General features: G+C 41.7%; 1 protein-coding gene across 12 annotated transcripts in view; it reads right to left on the bottom strand.

Annotated features, from left to right (window-relative positions):
* The window catches only part of TESK2 (testis associated actin remodelling kinase 2), a 127,109-nt gene extending 108,059 nt beyond the window's left edge, over window positions 1-19,050 (bottom strand). For 2 of the 12 annotated variants that reach the window (XM_021096752.2, XM_084965197.1), the window contains exons 1-2: window positions 18,703-19,050; window positions 17,916-18,026 (exon numbers count right to left, since the gene is read on the bottom strand). The gene's annotated coding sequence lies outside the window, so the exon portion shown is untranslated. Of the gene's footprint in view, window positions 1-14,561; window positions 14,608-16,877; window positions 16,981-17,915 lie in introns of those variants that run through there. The other 10 variants (XM_005665474.4, XM_084965198.1, XM_005665476.4 and 7 more) reach the window with 6 other exon arrangements.
* Between the last annotated feature and the right edge of the window lie 1,506 nt (window positions 19,051-20,556).

Raw genomic sequence — 20,556 nt, 5'->3', positions numbered from 1 at the left:
CTAATATTTAAAAACTGGGAAGTTCAAAATTGTTTATCTTTCTTTTCTGCACAGGCAGGTTTGTCTTTTCAGAGGCTAATGTTCACTTATATTGGGATTGATTGATTTTCTTCACAAAGAAGGTACAATTAAAGGCTTTGATTGGAGAAAGTAATTTGCAAAGCTATCAATGAAAAGTCTGTGAACTAAATACCCTATATCCAGTATTATATATCTTATCTTTCCAAAGCAGGAATTCACAAATTCTTTTCCAGAGAATCAAGAAACTTTTTTAGGACCAACAAGTAGACCATTTGCCATCTGAAATGCTTCCGTAAATAACAACCACCACAGCCACCATTTACCATAGGCCACGCATTCTACCAAGTATTGTTGTGTTTGCTCTCTCTAATCTTTCTGACAGCTCTGCAAGGTAGGTATTATCATCTCCAATTTAAAGAGAGAAAAATTAAAACACTGAGAGATAAAATAACTTGCCCAAATTTGTTTTTTGTTTTTATTTTTATTTTATGGGGTACACCCATGGATATGGAAGCTCCCAGCCTAGGGGTCCATTCAGAGCTGTAGCTTCTGGCCTACACCACAGCCACTGCAACATGGGATCCAAGCTGCATCTGCGACCTACACCACAACTCTTGGCAACGCCGGATCCTTAACCCCACTGAGCAAGGCCAGGATTGAACCCACATTCTCACAGATACTAGTCAGGTTCTCAACCCACTGCGCCACAATGGGAACTCCATGGATTTGCCCAAATTTGAAAAACTAGTGACAGACATACTCTCAGGATTCAAATCCGCTAGCTCCAAATCCAAAAACTTCCCACTTTGGCTTATCTCCTCCAGAAAAGTTGCCAATTTCTATGAAAAAATGATTGCTTATGGAATGGGTATAAAGCTACAACTATTCGCCACCTAACAACAGAGACTAAACAGTATATAGATGATAGCTCCTCCAGCCTTTGAATCAAAACCCTTCAGTCACTTAACTATACAGAGATAAAACTTAGCTTTAGTTTAAATAGGTTTTGTTTTGTTTTGTTTTGTTTTTTGCTTCACCCATGGAATGTGGAAGTTCCCAGGCCAGGGATCAAACCTGTACCACAGCAGTAACCTGAGCCACTGCAGTGACAATGCCTGATCCTTAACCCACTGCACCATAATGGAACTCCTAAACAGACTATTTAAAGAATGGATGCCAAGGAGTTCCCTTGTAATGCAACAGGTTAAGGATCCAGCATGGTCACTGCAGTGTCTCAGGTCACTGCAGTGTCTCAGAAAGTTGTAAAAGCATTTATAAGACAACTGGTCGATCCCTGGTCCAGGAATTTCCACGTGCTGCAGGTATGGCAAAAAAAAAAAGAAGAAGAAGAAGCCGATAGGGAAAATATGTCAACTCCCAATTAGTTCTTCTTTTCCAATCTAATGTACAGTATTTGTTGTTTCTCACTCTTTCATTTCACAGGAATGAGGCACATGAACCTTCACAATAACACAGATGCAAATAAAATCCTGTAACATATTGAATAGCCATCAACCAACAGGTAGCAGGATCTGGCAAAGTGTCAGCCAGCAACCATCATCTTCAACATCCATCTGAATATGGGATCATGTAGGCACAGAGTTGGTAATGAAGTCTCACAGAGTGAGTAAAAAGGATTTCTGAGAATTCAGTGGACTTTGTGTGTGTGTGTCTTTTTGTCTTATCTAGGGCCACACCACGGCATATGGAGGTTCCCAGGCTAGGGGTCTAATTAGAGCTGTAGCCACCAGCCTACGCCAGAACCACAGTAACTCGGGATCTGAGCCACATCTGCGACCTACACCACAGCTCGCAGCAACACTGGATCCTCAGCCCACTGAGCAAGGCCAGGGATCAAACCCAAAACCTCATGGTTCCTAGTCGGATTCATTAACCACTGCGCCACGACGGGAACTCCTCAGTGGACTTTTATACCCGAAGTATCAAGAGTAGATAAAGGGAGTTCCTGCTGTGGCGTAGTGGGTTAAGAATCCAACTGCAGTGGTTTGGGTCGCTGTGGAGACTCAGGTTCAATCCCAGCCCGGCACAGTGGGTTAAGGATCTGGCATTGCTGCAGCTGTGGCATGCTGCAGCTGTTCCTGACCCAGAAACTTCCATATGCCATTGGTAGAGCAAAAAAAAAAAAAAAGAGAGAGAGAGTAGAAAAAGAATGCAAACATAATATCCTAGTCATACTTTGTTTTCTTTCTATCATCAAAATTGCCTAATTCAAAAGAAAATAAGGATTTGTTCTGTGTAAGAGGGAGCTCAGGAAACTGGCCTTTTTCCAGAACAGGAATATAGATAAGCACATTTGCTGTATATCAAGACCAACCACATGGCAAATCCACATCACAGGTCTGCTTAGCTGCTACCCTTTCTATGGATCAACATAGCAAATACAGACACATTTCAGGATGACTGCCTAATTAAAAATAAAAGCAATACTGCTGAACTTGCCATCCTACTGTGAAATAATGAGTTGCAATTCCCATTCAATCCAAAGGTAATCTAACATAAAAACTAGCATTCTCTATTTAGTTAGCGGTGAGTATGCACAATGGCATATATTAGTGCCAGACAGATCAAAAGCCAGTTCTTAAAACTGTATTATCTCTTTTGGATAAGAATCTTATTTGCTGTTGTAATTACAATCCACCAGACCCTAGGTCATGATATAAAACAGAAACTTGGGGGAGTTCCTGTCGTGGCGCAGTGGAAATGAATCCGACCAGGAACCATGAGGTTTCGGGGTCCATCCCTGGCCTCGCTCAGTGGGTTAAGGATCCGGCATTGCCATGAGCTGTGGTGTAGGTCACAGACACGGCTCGGATCCCGAGTTGCTGTGGCTCTGGCGTAGGCTGACAGCTACAGCTCCAATTAGACCCCTGGCCTGGGAACCTCCATGTGCCCCAGGTGTGGCCCTAAAAAGACAAAAGACAAAAACCAAAACAAAACAAAAAACCAGAAACTTAGGATGAAAGTTATAAAGGCATTCATAAGTTAACTAGTCCTATCTTCTGGCCAATTCAAGAATCTCTTCTATTAAAAACATCAAAGGGGAGTTCTCTTGCAGCCACAATGGTTAAGGACCTGGCATTGTCGGAGTTCCCATCATGGCGCAGTGATTAACGAATCCGACTAGGAACCATGAGGTTGCGGGTTCAATCCCTGGCCTTGCTCGGTGGGTTAAGGATCCGGCATTGTCATTGCAATGGCTTGGGTTTGACCTCTGGCCCAGGAACATCCATATGCTGTGGGCGCACATGCACACAAAAATCAAATGTTAACAAGGTTCCCATTAGATGCAGGGCATTAAAATGAGTGCTATAATATTTACCGAGCATTTCCGACACTCTTCCCAGTGCTTTATATTTTATATACATATGAGTCCTACAAAGTAGATACCACAGTTGACCCTTGAACAGCGCGAGGGATTAGGAGCTCTAACCCTCGGTGACTAACATACAACTTATAGTCAACCCTGTGTGGATACATGGTTTCCTGGTTCCTTAGTATCCAACCAACCTCATATCATGTAATGCTGTAACATTTACGATAGAAAAAAAATCTGTATAAATGAACCTGAGCAGGTCAAACCCGTATCATTCATGGGTCAGCTGCATTATTATTCATGTTTTACAAATGTGGACACAAAGACATGAGGGAATTAGTTAACTTGTCGAAATGCTCAAAGCTCAGAAGTGGTAGAGCCAGAAATTCAAATCCGGCACTTGTACTGTTAATCACTACACTACTGCCTCTGGGAGGACATAGGAAACTGAATAAAACACGACTCCACCCTCTAGGAGTCTCCATCTCAGCCTCCCAGGAAAGACACGTGTAAATCAATAATACAATATAGGAGTTCCCATCGTGGCTCAGCGGTAATGAACCCAACTAGTAACCATGAGGATGCAAGTTTGATCCCTAGCCTTGCTCAGTGGGTTAAAGATCTGATGTTGCCGTGAGCTGTAGTGCAGGCTGCAGATGTGGCTTGGATCCCACATTGCTATGGTGCAGGCTGGCAGCTGCAGCTCCCATTTGACCCCTAGCCTGGGAATCTCCATATGCCGTGCCATGGGTGCAGCCCTAAAAAGACAAAAAAAAAAAAAAAAAAAAGTACAAACACCATACGATTCCCTTATATGTGGAATCTAAAAAAATAAACCAGTGAATGTTTTATTTTATTTTATTTTTGTCTTTTTGCCATTTCTAGGGCCGCTCCCACGGCACATGGATATTCCCAGGCTAGGGGTCAAACTGGAGCTGTAGCCACCGGCCTACCCACAGCCACAGCAACGTGGGATCCAAGCCGTGTCTGTGACCTACACCACAGCTCATGGCAATGCCGGATCCTTAACCCACTGAGCGAGGCCAGGGATGGACCCCGAAACCTCATGGTTCCTAGTCGGATTCGTTAATCACTGAGCCACGACAGGAACTCCAAATATTTTTTAAAAAAGAAACAGACTAGCATATAGAGAACAAACAACAGTGGTTACCAGTGGGGAAAAGGAAGAGAGGAGGGCAGGAAGGCAAGGGTAGGGGATGAAAAGGTATAAACTACTGTGTATAAAATAAATAAGTTACAGGGATACATTACACAGCACAGGGAATACAGCCAAAATTTTATAACTATAAATAGAGTATAACCTTTAAAAACTGTGACTCACTATATTGTACACCTGAAGTATATAATATTGCAAATCAACCATATCTCAATTTAAAAAAAAAAGGTGAACAAATGGACACAGACGGTGCAAGAGATGACTCCAAGTTTAACCAGGATCCTTCCCATGTTTCTGGTTTGGGTGATTGGACGAATGACTAGGCATTCACCAAAAGCAAAAGACTGGTCAAGAGATTCCAGTTCTTTTCTAATCTTACTGAATTGGAGGTGCCTGAAGCAATAGCAAGGGACAACGTCTAGGAAGCAGTTAGAGACACCACGGGGAGCTCAGGAGCGAAGGCTAAACTGGAGATGCAGACTTGAAAGTCATTAGCACATACATATATTCTAAAGGTTCCCAAAGTGGAGAAATGAGTGAAAGATAATATTTACTGAGTTGCTGCTATATGCCAAAGCCCAGTCTCCTTCCTAGGTCCTTAGATAATACCTGATAAGAAGCCAAGGGAACACATACAAGGCAAAAAAGAAACAACACAGGTAAGAATAAAACCAAGAGAAAGAATGTCACACAAGCCAAAGGTTGAAATGACAAACATATATAAAATGTCAAAAAAAAGTCAAATAATACTAAAAAAAAAAAAGTGTCCACTGGATTGGACAGTACAGAGGCCAGCATTAGCTCAGCCTACTGAAACAGCACCACTAACAAAGAGCTCACTAATCAGCTTGTTCTATTATTGGAAAGGTCTGATTATTACAAAGCTTCTTCTATCTAAGGAAAGAAAAGCACAGAAAAAGCACAGCACTATATTCAAATTCCAACTCTGAAGCAGAATTAAGAGTTATAACAACTAATTACAATAATGATACTCAACTGGAACTTGATTTGAACAAATGAGCTATAAAAGACAACTAGGAAAATTTTAATAAAGACTACTATTAGCTGATAGCAGAAGCTGATTAGTTTTGTTGTGTGATAATGATATTAAGATCATTTAAGACATTTTTGGAAATGCATACAGAAATAGAAATAAAATATGTCTATTTGTACTAAAATATATCAGAAAAAAAGATGTAGCAAGTTTTACAAAATGCTAATAATTGTTATATACAGGTGATAGGTAAATGGGTATTTATTACATTTTTCTCATAATAATAACAAAAACAAAAACGGCTTCAGAAACAAAAGATGATAAACTTTTTGTCATTTAAAAAAAAATTCAGCAAACACAGCAGAGCCCTCACAAACACCAGCAATAGAAATGAAAAAATCAGAATTCCCGCTGTGGCACAACACAATCAGTGTTGTCTCTGCAGTGCCAGGACACAGGTTCAATCCACAGCCCAGGACAGTGGGTTAAAGGATCTGGTGTCGCCACAGTGTGGCTCAGAGCTGATCCCTGGCCTGGGAAGTCCAAATGCCATGGAGTGGCCAAAGGATAAAAGAAAGGAAAAATAAAATGGTCTTATGTTGTATGAATGAGTTCTTGCTGTTTGGGATAAAATTCCTAATAAAGTAGTGCAGGTATATTCAAAAAATGTTCTTTCTAAAACAGTTTAGAGGGAAGAGCAGATGATATACCATGGCAAACTGTGCTAGATAATTCAACAAAAATCTAGTGATGGCAAAAATGCTGAGATTAAGAAAACATAAAATTTTGTGAAATGAGAATAGGAAAAAAGTAATTTTTCTAAAGTAACATGTTGTTACATATTATTTAAAATGTATTTGTGTGACCAAAATAAAGTTTAAAATATTCTGATTCATTTCCATCCTGGCTCAGCCAAAACGAATCTGACTAGCATCCACAAAGGATGCAGGTTTGATCCCTGGCCTCGCTCAGTGGGTTAAGGATCTGGCATTGCTGTGGCTGTGGTGTAGGCCAGTGCAGCTACAACTCTGATTAGACCCCTAGCCTGGGAGCCTGGGAACCTCTATATGCCACAAGTGTGGCCCTAAAAATCGACAAAAAGAAAGAAAAGAAAAAAAAAAAAAAAGGAGGGGGGATAAAAAATGTAAAATTTTTAAAAAATAAAATAAAAAATTCTGATTCAAGTTTTCTGGTGGCTTGGCAGGTTAAGAATCCAGTGTTGTTGCTGCTGTGGCATGGGTTCCCTTCCTGGCCTAGGAACTTGTGCATGCCAAGGGTGCAACAAAAAAAAAAAAAAAAAAAAAAAAAAAATTCTGACTTAACTTGGTAGCTGAATGATACTGGGCATGTCACTTACTTTCTCCCTTAATTTATAAAACAGAGATAAATATTATAGTAAAAATGAGTTCCCTTTCCTCTCTATCCCCCACCCCAACCTTAATCCTAGTTCTGGATGCTTCAAGTATACAACAAATTAAGTCTGCTTTTTTTCTTCTTTATGATAGCTTTCCAGTGACCAAGTGCTCCCCAAGGCAAATATACACACATCTTCGGGGCTTCTCATGGAGCATGGCATCGAGAGCTCTGTGGGTGTCTTCTTTAAAGTTTAGCCTTAATTTCCTTCCAAGCTGTCAAAGCCCCTCTAAAACACGACAGCAAAAAATGTACGTAATATTACATATATGATCTAACTAGGCCAGAACTGAGTAGGACTATTATTTCCCATAATCCGGAGATGAGAAACATAGTTTCTGATCTTCACATACACTACATGTATCTAAAATTGTGTATGCTGGAACATGAAGCTTGACACAAGATAAACTGATATTGGACCCCATTCAAATAAACTAGGATGCTAGTACTCTGAATTTCCAAGACAGTCTCTTTTTTCTGGGGAAGGGGGGAGAATGGAGGTGGGGACATGCCCACAGCATATGCAAGTTCCCAGGCCAGGGATCGAACCTTCACCACAGCATCAACTGAAGCCACAACAATGACAACACCAGATCCTTAACCTGCTGTACCACAAGAGATCTCCCAGGATAATCTCCATTTTGATAAATTTCTCTATTTGATTTTTTTTTTCTATCTTTTTAGGGCAGCACCTGCCGCATATGAAGGTTCCCAGGCTAGGGGGTGGATCAGAGCTGTAGCCACTGGCCTACACCACAGCCACAGCAACTCAGGATCTGAGCTGCATCTGCAATTACACCACAGCTCCGGCAACACTGGATCCTTAACCCACTGAGCAAGGCCAGGGATCGAACCTGCATCCTCTTGGATACTAGTCAGATTTGTTTCCCCTGAGCCGTGAGGGGAACTCCTTCCCTATTTGATTTTTAAGAAGACTTGAATATGACCACCTAGGTCAGATAAGCAACCCATCTTTTGTGACACAGTGAGCTAGAAGGCTATTTCAGAGACTGGGAAAGAAAGCAATCAAGAGAAAAGAAGAAGTTAGACTCCTGGGGTTAGAGCAGGCTGTTCTATAGCTGACATTACAAAGGTCAAAGGAGGAATCTGATAAAAAGAAAAACAAAATGAATAACATGAATTATTCACCAAAAATATGTTTCATTCAACCTTATTTCTCTCTCGAATGTATGATTTCCACTCAAGGGAATATTTTTTTTGTTTGTTTAAATATATAATGGGAATATTTTATAGCCATTAAAAGTGAGTTACTACAAGCATACAAAAGATAAATGTAAAAGAATATTAACTTACATGTTGTCAGAAACAGAAAAAAACTGGAGACAATCTAAATATCCATTGACAGGAATAAGTTAAATAAACTATAGTACATCCAAATAATGTAGTATATATCCTTAAAAGAACAAGGTAGGCATTCCCTGGTGGCCTAGCAGTTAAGGATCCAGGCTTGTCACTGCTGTGGCTCAGATCACCGCTGTTGTACAGGTTTAATCCCTGGCCTGGAAACTTCCACATGCCAGGAGAGTGCACAAAAAAATAAAGAAATAAAGAGAAAAAGAACAAGGTAAATTCTATAAATACAGGCATGTCCAAGTGTCACTATTAAGTGACAGCAGGAAGCTGCAAAATAGAATCTATAGTGCAATCTTATTTTTGAAATATAGTAGTAAACATTAGTGTACATCTAAAAAAAAATCACTTCTTCATCTTGTATCACTTTTGTTTAAAAATGAAGATAAGAGAGTTCATGCTGTGGCACAGTGGGTTAAGAATGTGACTGCAGCACCTCGGGTCACCGCAGAGGCATGGGTTCAATCCCCAGCCCAGCCCGGCGCAGCGAGTTAGAGGATCTGGCATTGCTGCAGCTGTGGCATAGGTCATAGCTGCAGCCCGATTTCAGTCCCTGGCCTGGGAACTTCCATATGCCACGGGGCAGCCAAAAGAGAAAAAGAAAAAAGAAAAGAAAAGAAAAACCATCCTTTCATCCCTCCCACTACAATGACTTCGACTACATGAGATACAATTTATGACATATGCTAAATGGGAAGAAGGAGTGGTAAACATATAAAAACTGAATAATCATTATAATGATATAAAATTATGCACTGGAAAAAAAAACTATACCGAAGCAATGTTATTTTGGCTGGAAAAATTATGACATTCTTTTTTTTTTTTGGTCTTTTTAGGGCTGCACCTGTAGTATGGAAGTTCCCAGGCTAGGGGTTGAATCAGAGCTATAGCTGCTGCTGGCCTACCCACAGCCACAGCAACGCCAGATCTGAGCTGCATCTGCAACCTACACTGAACCTCACAGTAACACCGGATCTTTAACCCACTGAGCGGGGCCAGGGATCAAACCTGCATCCTCATGGATACCAGTTAGGTTTCTTACCACTGAGCCACAGCAGGAACTTCTAACTGGCATTTCCTTAACACTCTGATAGGGGTGTGCTTCCTTAAAATATTTTCTTTCTCATTAAATTCAGGGGAAAAAAATTCCAGTTCTAGTTAAAAATGTACTCTCTAATGTAATTATGGAGCTTTAAGAGGACTTTTAATGTAAGTTCCTTATACTTGTAAAGCCTCAACAAGGTCAGAGCTTTACCATGCCAGAGAGTTATCTGGTCTTAAGAATCCAAAGGAGAGAGCACATGACTATTTTAAAAGGTATTTTCACACAATGCCTGTTTTCATGGGTCTTTACTGTGTGTGTATGTATACGCTTTTCAAATAAAGGGTCATTTTCCAGTCTGAAATTTCACTTCTGTTTAAAGACACTTGTCTTTGATAACACTATTTCATACATCCAAAAAATTTTGACATCACTACATCCTAGCCAGAAGGAAGCAAACCGCAACCTGTTACAGTTAACATAACATATACGACAGTAAAAAAAATTCAGTGACATTTGTTGCACACATAACTCCTTAGCTTGGCATTCAAAGACTTGGCTCTAGTAAAACTGGCCTAATCATTATGCCCCAGACTTAACCCTCCTTTCTTTCTTTTTTTTTTTTTTTTTTTTTTTTTTGTCTTTTTGCCTTTTCTAGGGCCACACCCACGGCATATGGAGGTTCCCAGACTAGGGGTCTAATCGGAGCTCTAGCCACTGGCCTACGCCAGAGCCACAGCAACGCGGGATCTGAGTCACGTCTGCGACCTACACCACAGCTCACGGCAACGCTGGATCCTTACCCACTGAGCAAGGCCAGGGATCGAACCCGCAACCTCATGGTTCCTGGTTGAAGTCATTCACCACAGAGCCACGACTGGAACTCCAATTAACCCTCCTTTCAAGTGTAGCTTTCCCCTCCTATCCCAGCCTAAGTGATGTGCAGCTCATTCTAGCTGTTGTGCTCAGTTAACGTCGCCTTGGTCTTATCTTCACCCTCACACCTCTCCCAATCTGTTCTCCAAATGAGTAAATGCTTGAGAAATTTATGTGTGATACAAAGGCTCTTTCTTATGTGGTCCCTGCCCACATTTCCGGCTTCATCTACCTCTATTCCTCTACCCACAGACACAACTGCCCCTGCTCCAAACAGAGACCAACTTGTCGAGAGAGCCCTGCTCGTATTTCACTGCCTAGAACAAACATTCATCCTCCCTGGTAGCTTCTTCTTCTTGGCTCTCTCTGTGATCAGCTATGTGGGACGTGTTCTCTGACCCCTCAATCTCCTTTTTCTGTGCGTTGATAATGCCTGGCACAAAGCTCTGTTATTACAGTTATCACACAGTATTTTAATTGTTGCTTACCTGTCTCTTTCACTGGACTATGAGCTCTGTGAGGGCTTAGATTCGAACTTACTCCCCTCCAAATGAATCATGGCATACAAATTCTACTACTACTACATGAATCAAAATTTCCAGTAAAGAAAACTGAAAATAAAAAGGACATTGAGACGCTATACTTCCTATGCAAAAACATAATTATTCTTTCTTTCACTCGGTCAAAAAGTATTTACTGAAAATACAAAAATCCCCAAAAAATGATGTAAAAGCTAAAAAAAAAAAAAAAAGCATTTATTTAGCACTACTAGAAGTCAGGTACTATGCCAAGCCCGAGAGTTGGTAATAACAATATAGACACATCCATAAAAAGAACCCTGAGAGGTTAACATAGCCCCAAATGTTAACATTGGCTATTAACTCTTTGAATCTTGGGAAGGCTTGAGTAATTTAAAATAATGTCTATTTCCCAATTCTTCCCTAATGAACAAGCATTAATTTTATAATCTCAGACACACACAAAAGTGAAGGGCCCTCCCAAATTACAAATTCCTACCAATCAGTAGGAATACAATATCCAAAGTAAATAATTTGTGAATTTGTGAACCACGGCTAATGTGAAAACAAAACAATTGTTGAGGACTTTTAGGCAGGTTCTAATTATATCTAATACAAAGAACAAGACTAAAGTATGCAAAAATACTTCAGGATTTCCACAGTGCCTCCTTTTGAAAAAGATCCCATGCAAATTGTCCAAGAAAAATACTGACCACAAGTTCAATACCACCTTAGTTTCTGACACTGCAGAAAAAAATTATGTCATCCTATTCCACAGGCTGAAGAGATGATATCCCTCTATATAACTTGTTCAGAAGACAAATTAATAAATAACACCATAGTTCATCTGTATAATGATTTACAGTTTACAGTTCACAAAGCACTTTGACCTTCACAATAATTCTGCTTTCTTGTTCTTATTGGAGAGATTTAAAAACTAAGGATCGAAATGAAGAAGGTCCTTCTAACTATGACTCAAAATCCAAAAGCCATAAAAGAAAAGATTGATAAGTTTGTCTATATAAAAATCTAAAAGTTGAGGAGTTCCCTGGTAGCTCAGCAGGTTAAGGATCAGACATTACTGCTGTGGCACAGGTTCAATCCCTGCCCCAGGAACTTCTGGACGCCATAGGCATGGCCAAAAAAAAAAAATCTAAAAGTGCGGCATGAGAATAAAAGAAGTCAGAAGACAAATGCCAAAATGGGTAAATATTTGCAATACATACCCCTGACAAAAAACTTATCATAAAAAAATAAGAAAAAAGAAAAATAAATTAATTAATTAATTTAAACTTATATATATGATATACCATATATATGGTACAGAGAGAGACTTAGACATCAATTGAAAAGAGACCTATAACTCAAAAGAAAAACAGGTAAAGAATTTAAACATTCAGTTCACAGAAAAGGAAATATGAGTGATCAAACAATATAAAAAGATCCTGAACAATTATATTTTAAAACTTAAAACTCCTCCGAGGTATCATTTTCCCCAATCAGACCGGCAAAAATTCAAGTTTGATAACAGCAAAACATAATGTTAAAAACACTGATCCTGGAGCCAGAGTACTTAGTTCGAATTTCTGCCAGAGTACCTGTGTGATTTGGGCGAGTCACTTACATTCTCTATTTCTCAATTTATTCAACTGAAAAATGGAGATGATAATAATAGTACCTACCTCAAAGGAATGTTAGTAAGATTAAATGAAGTAATGTATATAAAGCACTTAAAACAGCATCTGGTACAGAGTAAGCCCTGTATAAGTATTAGCTATGACACAGCTAATGTTGGTGAGTGAACAGGCAATGTATATTGGAATAACTGCAAAGGAAAGCAATTTGGCGATATATTCCATAGTTATAAATGCATATATCCTTTGACTTAGAAATCCCACTCTCTGGAAGTTCCCACTGTGGCTCACCTGGTTAAGAACCTGACTAGTACCAAGAGGATGGGGGTTTGATCCCTGGACTCGCTCAGTGGGATAGGGACCCAGTGTTGCCTCAAGCTGTAGGCACAGGTCACAGATGGGGCTTGGATCGGGCGTTGCTGTAGCTGTGCTATAGGCTGGCAGCTATCGCTCCCATTCAACCCCTAGCCTGGGAACATCCGTATGCCGCAGGTGCAGCCCTAAAAAAGAAATCCCACTTTCTACACATTTATCACGCAAATATTCTTGGACACAAGTAAACTGGCATATGTTCAAGGGTCTCCCTTACAGAATTACTTAAAATATCAAAAGACTAGGGGAGTTCCCTTGTAATACAGTGGGTAAGGATCTGGCACTGGCACTGCTGCTGTGGCTGCTGTGGCAGGTTCGATCCCTGGCCTGGGAATTTCCACATGCTGCACGTATGGCCAAAAAATTTTTTAAAAAGAGAGAGAGAGAAACTAGGAGCAACATACATGTCCAACAATGAGGAATTAGTTAAATTATAATACATCCATTCAATCAAATACTATGCAGATGTTTTTTTAAAAAAGTAGAAATTCCTTATGTAAGATCTCCAAGATACATTAAGTGAAAAAGCAGTTAAGGGGATAGCGGGTTGACGGTGCAGAACAGTGGGTACCTCAGGCTAACTTCTACATGAAAAGCAGGAAAAATAAGATTATATATTCATAAGATTATATATATTCATATATAAGATTATATATTCATATAAATAAGATTATATATTTGATATTCATATCAAAAATAAGATTATATATTCATATTCTTTTGCCTAAAGAAAGTCTAAAAGAACATAAAAACACTAGTAAAAGTGATTGGAAGGGGACACAGAACTGGTGGATGAGGAATAGGCATAGGAATGAGACTTCCACTGTTTTATTTTTTTCAGGTTTTTTTTTTTTTTTTTTTGTCTTTTTGCCATTTCTTGGGCCGCTCCCCCGGCATATGGAGGTTCCCAGGCTAGGGGTCTAATCACAGCTGTAGTTGCCAGCCTACGCCAGAGCCACAGCAATGCAGGATCCGAGCCGTGTCTACAACCTTCACCACAGCTCACAGCAACGCCGGATCCTTCACCCACTGAGCAAGGGCAGGGATTGAACCCGCAACCTCATGGTTCCTAGTCGGATTCGTTAACCACTGCACCACGATGGGAACTCCACTTCCACTGTTTTATGTGAAGTATATAAACATGCAACTATTTATTTAGCTACTTGAATGTATTAACTATTCAAAAATTAAATTTATATTTTTTATCTTATAATGATTTTTATTTTTTCCATTATAGCTGGTTTACAGTGTTCTGTCCATTTTCTACTATACAGCAAGGTGACTCAGTCACACATACATGTATACATTCTTTTTTTTTTGTCTTTTTGCCTTTTCTAGGGCCGCTCCCGCAGCACATGTATACATTCTTGAAAATTAAATTTAGAAAGAACTCAAGCTCAAAGGATAAAATATTTGCCTATACTCATCTATCCAATCATAACAGGGTTAGAACTTCCATTTTTTTCCCTTTCTGAAATTTTCAAGAACGTAAGATTTAAAAATTACCACAAGCAGGCTTTTCTCTGAAACAACCTCTCCCTCTGAGTTAAAAAATGCCACCAAGGAGACCACACAGAAATTATCGCCGTATGATAACTTGGAAAAGAGTATGTAATTCTCATTGTTGGTGCAAAACACTCGCCATCATAATGTCGTAACTGCATAATGTAATAACTGCTTCATTCACTGGACGGAGATGAAATCTCATAAAAGCTCTTATCGTAGGTTTCAAATTCCAACACAACATCCATTTTGCAGATAAATGAAACATACAACACTAAGATTATATTTATAAACACTCTCACATACCAATCAGACCCCTAGCCTGGGAACTTTGTATGCCACGGGAGCGGCCCTAGAAAAGGTAAAAAGGCAAAAATAAATAAATAAGTAAATAAACACTTTCACATAGAGAAAAAAGCATTAAAACAATTCAGCTTTCTACTCTAAATAAGCCAAGGAATGAGTATGCGTAAATATATAAATGTGTAACTTTCGTTTTATAAATAAGTGCGAAATGTTATTGGGGTCCTGCTATATAGCACAGGCAACTACATCCTGTGATAGAACAGGATGGAAGATAATATTACAAATATATATATTTGTATAACTGGGTCACTTTGTTGTACAGCAGAAATTGACATAACATTGTAAATCAACTAGACTTTAATAAAAAAAAAAAAAATTTAATGTCATTGAGAGTCCCAGGTTGGAGAATCCCTAGCCTAGCTTCTCAACACATATACTTTTTTTTTTTTTTTTTTTGGTCTTTTTTGCCTTTTCTAGGGCCACTCCCACAACATATGGAGGTTCCCAGGCTAGGGGTCTAATTGGAGCTGTAGCCGCTGGCCTTTGCCAGAGCCACAGAAATGCAGGATCTGAGCCTCGTCTGCAACCTACACCACAACTCACGGCAACACCGGATCCTTAACCTACTGAGCAAGGCCAGGGATCGAACCCGCAACCTCATGGTTCCTAGTCAGATTCGTTAACCACTGCGCCACGACGGGAACTCCCACAACACACACACTTTTAAACAGAATTTAAACAGGCTGATGATATTCCACATCACAAATGATTTATGTTCAGACCATCCCAAGTATACACCTGTATGAGAATAATACATCATACATCTAGGGCATCAAGGATCTGAGATCTTGACAGTAATTCACACACAAACATCTGTACCACCTGGTACTGCTTTTGGACAAGTGCCAAGGAACATCCAACTCAATTTTGGGTCCCTTAATTCTGAGCATCCCCACCTATAAGGCCCGACATCTTCTCTGTTCCATTTCCTGCTTCATAATGGGCAACTATCACATTCTTATGGATGACATACCCAATATCCTCCATAGCCCCTTAACCTCCCACGACTTTAATAATCTCTACCTCTCTTCCCTTTCAACAGCACTGAGGCAGTTACACCCTGTTTGTTTGTCTGTCTGTTTGGCACCTGTGGGATGAGGAAGTTCTCAGGCCAGGGATGGAGCAGTAACCAGAGCCACAGCAGTGACACCACCAGATCCTTAAACTGTTGAGCCGTGAGGGAACTCCTACACTCTGCCTTGCTTTTTGTTTTACCTTGAAACTATATCTATATTGAACTCTCAGCTTCCCCATGCTCTGTATTTCTTACAAAATCTAGTCTTCAACCACATTTCTGATCGTCTCCTTATTCTCCAATAAACTAGCCCCGAGAAAGGTTTTATTTCTTACAACCCCAGCTTGGACTCTCAAAGTCCATCATATCACCCACATTATCACTAGCAATATAAAGTTACTCTCCATTTTATCGTACTTGTAAATTCCAATTTTGTATCAACCAATTATCTTTTTTCTATTTTTTTTTCTTTTTGTTACTCAATGAATTTCATTACAGTTATAGTTGTACAATGATCATCACAACCAAATGTTACAGCATTTTCATCCCAAAACCCCCAGCTGTGAGTCAATATCTGTTCTGCAAAGAAGTTCATTGTGTCCTTCTTTTAGATTTCACATGTAAGTGATAGCATTTGAAGTAGGTGTCTCACTGTCCAACTGACTTCACTTAACATGAAGTCTTTTTTTTTTTTTTTGAAGAGCTGCACCCGAGGCATATGGAAGCTCTCAGGTTAGGGGTCGAATCGGAGCTGTAGATGCCAGCCACAGCTACACCAAATCCTTAGCCCACTGAGCAGATCCTTAAACTGTTGAGCCATGAGGGAACTCCTACACTCTGCCTTGCTTTTTGTTTTACCTTGAAACTATACCCGCATACTCATGGATACTAGTCGGGTTAGTTACTGCTAAGCCACGACAGGAACTCCCATCAACCCAATTATCTTTTTTGCCCTCTTGGTCTTGGGCTCCTGGAGAAATGCAAAATCCACGCTCCGGGGTCCCATACAAATATATATTTCTAATTCTAATTGGGCCCTAAATATGGTCAGTAGCTTTTTTTTTTTAATCCTAATCTATTCCTCTTTCATTTTCCATCGAAGATGTCCATGGCCGTAATACTCAAGCCAGAAACCCCCCAGAGTACCTTTAGTCTCCAAAGATAACTGACTTCATAAATCACTGATCACATCAAGAAAATAAGACAATCTTCCAAACTCCCTCTCCTCCTTTTGCTCCTACCACATCGTTATCCATCTTGACGTCTATCCTTCCGGTGTCAAAGAATGAAATGCCCACCATATGTGCTAAATAACATTTCCCTCAACCAACAAAACTGTTTCACCTGCAATCAAAAGAGTAACACACATGAGCCATAGTGGAAAGAACAAAGGTTTCAGAGCTACCACAGATCTTTTTTAAATTATTGCCTATAGTCTTCCCAACTGTAAAAAAGGAATCCTGATACCTAAACAAGGCTGTTGTGACCTGTAAGGCGTCTTTATGATACCTGGCATATAGTATAATCTCAACAAAGATGTTTCACTAACTATCAGCTCTCCTTCATAACCACAGTTGTCAAAAGATGAATTTTACTCACTGCCTCACACTTGCTCTTCAATCCATCATGATCTGACTACTGCCACCATTCCCACATCACACTATGTACAGTAGTTTTCAAAGAAAACAAGCCAACTCCTAATTATTAAATTCAGTGGTTTCTTCCCAATTCTCATTCTGTTGGTCAAACGTCATACAGCGACGATCAGCCGCGCCCTTCTTGAAACCTTCTTCCTTTGGCTTCCATCATAGTGACACTCTGTTCTAGTTCTCGTTCCAGTCTTTTAACCTCTCTTCCTCAAGGTCTGTTACCCAAATAATGATGCTCCTTCTGGTCCGTAGCCCTTTTCTTCTCTTCTTTCAGTATTACCATCCCATTCTAAGGCTTCAAATATCCCCTATATATTCTCGGTAACCCTCAAATTTATGCATTCAGTTCCAACCCTTCTCCCAATTCTCAGACCCAAATTTCTAGCGACCCACAATGAAATCTGAAAAATCCCTCAAACGAAACGTGTCCAAAACCAAATTCATTGCCTTCCCTTACAATTGCTTCCTTACGTCCCTACTTCAATTAACACCACCAATCCCTCCCACGAGTCAAGGTAGCCATCTCCCACTAATTCTGTTTGGAAACCTCATGGAATTGCACGCCTTTCTCTTCATTTTCGCGTCCCTCTTCCCCTCTGACCTGGATTAGCACACTCCTCTCCTGCCTACCTAGGCTTTCTGCCTCCATAGTCCTCACTTCTGAATTCCTCCTCCGTTTTCGCCGGAGATAATCCACCAAACCCAACCGCGGCTTACAGAAGCGTCGACGGTTCCCCATACCTACAGAATAAAGTCCAACTCATGTGGCAAGGCTTTTTCAGAGGGAAAAGCTGAACGGTTTCTACATTCGGCAAACCCGGCTTCATGCCAGCTACCTCTGAATACTGGCTTCGTCCAGAGTGTTTAAAGCGAGGGGGACGGGCAGAGGAGGGAAGAGGAGAGACGCGGAAAAGAGGGGTAACCGGGGGGAAGTGGAACGAAAGAGCCAGGAGTGTCTGCCCGGGGGAGTATCTCTCGAGAGGAGAAGTGGATGTTTTCGAGGGAAGAGTGTGTTTGAGAAGAGTGAGGGAGTCCGGAGCTCCGAGACGGCCGAGAGAAGCTCTCCGGGTGGAGCCAGAGGTCTCGGAAACAGGAGGGAAAGACTCCCGAGTCTCCGCAGGAGAGAAAGTGCCCGAGAGGAGTCCGGGACCGGGTCCCTCCTACGAAGGAACGTCTCACGGGCTCCGGGCCTCCGGGGGGGAGGGGAGGGGCTGTCCTGGGGCCCGGGAGGAAGTGAAGAGAAGGGAAAGGGGTCGAAGAGGGTCCCCAGCACGGAGAGGAGGACCTCCGGCAAGAGGAGGAGTCCTGCCAGTGCGGAAGATGTGAGCGCCAGTGCTCCGGGACGTAGACGGGTAGCAGCCGCCCGCGCGGGCCGGGGTGCCCCGGGCTCGTGCCCCACGCGCTCTCCTGGCGTTACCTGAGGCGGGACTTAGCAGCCAGAGAGGGGCCTGCGCGGGTGGGAGGGGGAGGCGGAGGCAAAGGGGGAGCATAGTAGCCCTCACAGCTCGGAGGCGGCAGCGGCTCTTAGCCTGCGGAGGCGGTGGGCGTCCCTCGCGCAGAAGCCGGCGACTCGGCGGGGCCAGCGGCGGCGAAGAACGAGGAGGCTACTGCCATGACCCCGCAGTCGGGGCCGCTCCCCCGCGCCTGCTCGGCGGGGCCAGAAGGGTGATCCGGCCGGCGAGTCAAAGAGAGCGGCTGGAAGCGCCGCTGGGCTCCCCGGCCGCAAGCAGGCGACCGAAACGCCTGCCCCGCAGGGCAGGGGAGCTAGGGGCGGGGCTTCAACTGCCACACCCCTCTACTCAAGCCCTCCCACAAAGCAGCCAATCAATGGTCCATCCTTGAAAAAACGAGCTAGAGGAATTGCCCAATTAGCGTTAAGAATGCCACGTGGTATGAGGGTGGGCACAATGGGCTTTCAGAAGAGCCAATCATCAGCCGCAAGCGCCAACGCTGGCGGAGGAAGGGAACCAATAGGAAGGAAGCGGAGGTAAAAACAGAAGAGGCAGTGTGTGGGAAAGGCGGAACCAAAGAGGAGGGAATACACCTGGGGGAAACCCAAGCACCCGAGCCTCTCAGGGGGCGGGACAGTAAACACAAAATGGACCAATCAAAGTGCCAAACATATACAACCGCTTGGTAATTGATAAACCCAACAGAAAATGGATTCGACTGGAGCAGCTTTTGGGTTGGTGAACTTATAGCTGAGTAGGCAAAAGCCGTATGAATGGTGAGTTGGACAGGAGCTCAGTATAGTGGGGGCGGGGGGGGACATACATAAACAACTACTAGTGACTCGAGATAGTAAGAGCAATGGGTAGAAATGCTAAGGGAGCAAGCAATTCATCTAGACTAAGATTCGACTTGGTGAAAGCTTCGAGGAGGTAATACTTGCGCTGCCTTGAAAAGAGGAGTAGAGAATAAGAATTCTATTCAACTGCTCAACAGGCGCGTATTTCCTCATGTTCTCCATATGCCTGGACCTCAGGCACTCATTATCTCATGCCTGAGCATATTGGAACAGGACAAGAGCAGCTAAAGAAACAGTGGAGTACGGGCCCTCCTGCACCAGCACTCCCTGGGATTAGAGACCTCTTCTCTGACATCTCTAGGCTTGCCTCCTATTGGAAGGGTCTTGATAGATGAGTGGGATTTGAATTAGTTAGAGGATGGGTGATGTGCATTCCTAGTGGCACTAAAGTTTAACAGAGAGAAGTGGTAGAAAATAAAAATGGAAAGAGAAGAGGTTAAATATGGGTGTAGCCATAAGCCAAACTTGCCCTTTCTTTTTTAGGCTGTGAGAATTATCCAAGGTTAACAGTAGAGTAGCCTTAACAGGACAGTTTTAGGAAGATTGATAGTTCACTGGCTCTCTGAAAGGAGAAAAGAGATCACCAGAGCCCAGTCCCCCTGGCCCAAAGCCTTTGATATCATTCTTGCAGCAAGAAATCATGTGCTGCCACCTGGTGACAGTTTAAATTCCATTGTTCCACATTGCTATTTAATGTTTCTGTTGTTTCTGTTGAGTCCTGGTACCCTTGCAAATCTGTCTTCCACCAAGCTTGATGCAAAGTAGCTGATAAGTAGGACACTGGTAGCCTGTAGATTAAATAATGCCATTATGCATATGTATCACCTGCCAGTGAAAGACATTAAAGACAGGGGGTTCCTTGCACCTGCTTTAGCAGGAAGATGAACCTTGATGGGAAGTTTTCAGTTTTGTTTTTTTTTAACAGGTACTGTTTGATCCAGGTCTGACCTCTACCATTCCACT

The sequence above is a fragment of the Sus scrofa genome, chromosome 6 (genome assembly GCF_054392235.1).
Source record: "Sus scrofa isolate SSC_HxYL_T2T_F1_AM1 chromosome 6, Sscrofa_HxYL_maternal_Yorkshire_Landrace_v2.0, whole genome shotgun sequence".
Classification (NCBI taxonomy): Eukaryota; Metazoa; Chordata; class Mammalia; order Artiodactyla; family Suidae; genus Sus; species Sus scrofa.
The sequence above is the reverse complement of the archived record's forward strand: the minus strand, read 5'-3'. Positions and strand labels throughout refer to the sequence as shown.